Genomic DNA, 3,644 nt, shown 5'->3' with positions numbered 1-3,644 from the left:
CAGATTAAGAGGATCAAACCAGTAGAAATCGCGTAAAAATCCATTGTGATTTGCAGATTTTGTGTTTTTGATCAAGAGATGTTTTATATGGAAAACAGATGACTCGATGCTTAAGTTACCCTCGTACACTATAACTTAAACATTGGTACATCCTAAAGACTGGTTATACGTGTCCCTAAACCACAACTGAATTATTTTCACCTAACCACTTCAAACATTCTTTTCTCTACTGGTGTACTTGCCACAAGATAATGGAAATAAAGTAAGCCCAAAAGCACAATAAGTTGTCAAGCACTAAGGGAAGGAATCATGAAAAATCACATAAAGCCAACCCTGCCATGACAGCACAAACATTGCACTTCACGTGCATTATTTTATTGTTGGTAACACAATATCAATTATCAGCTCACATTCCCCCGAAAAGAGATATTGTGGTCTTATCATTATCAGAAAGGCTTCTCAACTGAAGTTAGTGACCCATTTTAACTCTGAACAAATATGAAAACAACCCATTCTTTTTATGTTAAAGTTCCTTTTCAATGCAACAACAATGCACCCACATCATTAAAAAATGATAAGAAAAAGCACTGCTTGATATTTGGAACTATCAAGTTATAATATCATTATTGGCTGATGAACCATATAACTCTGCAACATAGCAAAAAAAGAATAATAAGAGAGTCTGAATATCTCTTTTATATTGGACAAAACTGAAGAAAAATAGTTTTGAGTAGTTATTCTAAGTCCAAGAGACCAGTTATCTATTTAATTTAACATCTGCATTTCCAACCAAAAAGTGTAACCAACTATTACTAGTTACAATGCAACCAACTATGCAGGAGATTGGGAAAACCCATGTAGCAAAGCCAGCATATGCTAAGGTCTAAAAAAGGCACATACCATTAATAGGGTGTTATATGTTGCATACAATATGTGAACAAACATACATTAGAATTTTCGCTTCAATAGAACTACAATAATCAATCATGGGAAAAGGTGGGCAATTTGAAGCGGGTCTGTATAGAGTTCCAGAGTTGAAGAGAAGAAAGGACTGTCTGATCATGGCCTCCTGTTTTTAGAAAAAAATTACTCTGTCCTGCAATGTTTTCATAAAAACTCTTGGAACCTTCGTGAACTCTTCTGAATCTTCATAAAATTTGGCTGTCTGGAATGCCAATAATGATGCTGGTCTTATGAGGATTGAAGCCAGAGCTGCATCCTGAAATTTTGAATATGATATTGAACACCCATCAGTACTTAAAAGTCACGCACAAGACAATGGATAACAAGACAGAATACTCTGCTTTTCAGACAAACAAACAAGGAGGTTTTAGACATGTAAACTTGATTTATACCTCAGGAGGGCTGAGCTGATAGAGGATTTCTCTTTGGAATTCTGTTCTGATTTTATACGTTTTTGGGGAGATGCTCTGGACCAAGCCCGTAGAGGAATTCACTCACTTTTAGCAAGTCTGGAACTCCCTGCAGAAAATGTTTAGGGGGTTTATAGTTATACTAATCATTTTAATTAAATAGAACTGTATGAAGAGGTTTTACATGAAGCTATGCCAAAAACTTAGGATATATTGAGGTGGGCACAATTGATCATGTATTATTTAATCAAAATCTCAATAAATCTATTGTTCTCATCTATGTTGTATTACTATTGAATTGAATCACCTGATTACCAAGCGAGTCTATGTTTCTCTAAACAAAATAGATAAATATGGATACTTCCATCCAACCATCTCTCTCTTTGTTTTTTCTTTATGAAAATGCATGTAAGAAACAATTCAAATGTAGGAATGTACAAAACCAGCTGAAACATCTTGCTCTGAACAAAACCCACTTGTCAGTATTGTGGCAGCAATATAAACTGCAACTGCAATCTTATAACCAAACACATGGATTGCATGGCTCAAGCTTAGCCCTCCTGCAGTGTGACCAACTAGCACAACCTGACTAAATTCATAAAATTAAAACAACACCCATATCATCAATACAGCTCATTTGACCACCTCTAGCAAACAAGATCACAAATAGTTGTTCACTCACTCACAAACCTTTTCAGAGTTTGATATCTGTGATAGAAAATTCATAAGAGGTCCATCATAATCTTCAAAAGATGTGACAGAATCAGGATTGACAGGGTCGATGCCTGCCCCTCTAAGATCCAAGACAGTCACCTTAAGCCCTGAGATTTGAAGAAGATGAACGATTTTGTACCAACACCAAGCTCCATGACCTGCACCATGTATCAGTACAAAGTGGAACTTGCCATGTTTATCATGGCATCCATTTTCCACTGTCATTGGTTCATCATGGCACTTATTATTCACTGTCATGCTTTCTCTGTTGTTCTTTTCGTGTCAAGGATTTCAATTGTATGATATCTTACAAGATATCATACTTTATTCTAACAGATGTAAGAAGCACGCTGTACAGTTACCTCGTTAATTTTACATGTCTGCTATGGCTTTGCCAGCTGTAATCACAACTCAGGAACATTTTAGCAGATTTAATAAATCAAGGTTCTGTCATATTGTGCTGTCTCATTGTGAGTGTAAGTATATTTTGACTGATTGAGATAGAGAATGAAAGGGATTTGACAAATATAATCTGGTATTTTATATAAACACCTTTGACTTGGTTAGTGTACTGCATTGATCGTTGGGGACAGTGGTAAGCACCATCAAATTTTCCAACACAACAACGCATGAAATATAAGCCATTATTTCATAACCACAACTAATATATTACTTCACAAGATCCAAAAATGGGGCAAATTGAATGTATCCAAACAAATGTGGAGACGAATATATCCAATAAAAACTGAGACAACTATGAATCTTTTGTGATGGTTGAAATTTCAACTGAATACAATCAAGGATTATAATTGATTTCCAATCCATTTTCAATTATGAATAGGTCTAACATTTTAGATTGTTTAAGTGAATTAAAATGCATAAGTACAAATTATGTCAAATCCATTTTCAATTATGAATAGGTCTAAAAGTATGGAATATTGGTGCACTTTCAATTCATTAAGTGATGGGAGGAGACTAATTGGATGTGAAATGCATTATGAGACTTTCATATCTATTTTGTAATTAAAACCTCATTTATAGGAATCTTTTGAGGAGTTGTCATAATGATCTCATCAGCATTTTCAACAAATTACTTTGGTCAAAAAGTTCTTGATTCTAATTGGGACACACTACAATCACATATAAAAGTCTTTTGAATTCTTGCAATATGATTTTATGACCACACTTAACAAATTATTGTGGTTAACAAGTTCTTATTTTTAACTGAGACGTATTACAATTAGGGGAGAGTGTGGTCTTAAAATGTCACTGTGGATAGTCTAACTTATAAACAATATGAATTTTTCATTTTCAAATACATTTTAACATGTTTTATACCATCTACCTATAAATATTACCAATAAAGTCAAGCTTTACACAATAGTCCTACAGTTGGACACATATACTATAGTTCTTGAATCCCACTACCAACAGGTAAGGTGCTCAATACTCATAAAGCATTCATATTTTCATTTAAAACCATATATGGAATAAATTAAATTCATTTGAGTTTCACATTTAATTTTCATACAAAAGACCCTATAATACATGAATTTT

At 33.9% G+C, this 3,644-nt stretch overlaps 1 long non-coding RNA gene across 2 annotated transcripts; it reads right to left on the bottom strand.

The window, feature by feature from the left end:
- Positions 1-920: 920 nt before the first annotated feature.
- LOC131050742 (uncharacterized) lies at positions 921-2,305 on the bottom strand. Of its 2 annotated transcripts, none has more exons than XR_009107019.2 (3): positions 1,817-2,305; positions 1,345-1,482; positions 921-1,219 (listed from the first exon to the last, which is right to left on the bottom strand). It is a non-coding gene; the product is annotated as an uncharacterized LOC131050742 (long non-coding RNA). The 2 variants fall into 2 exon arrangements; XR_009107020.2 differs by having other exon boundaries at positions 1,356-1,482.
- Positions 2,306-3,644: the final 1,339 nt, after the last annotated feature.

This window comes from Cryptomeria japonica, chromosome 5, assembly GCF_030272615.1.
Source record: "Cryptomeria japonica chromosome 5, Sugi_1.0, whole genome shotgun sequence".
Taxonomy (NCBI): Eukaryota; Viridiplantae; Streptophyta; class Pinopsida; order Cupressales; family Cupressaceae; genus Cryptomeria; species Cryptomeria japonica.
The sequence above is the reverse complement of the archived record's forward strand: the minus strand, read 5'-3'. Positions and strand labels throughout refer to the sequence as shown.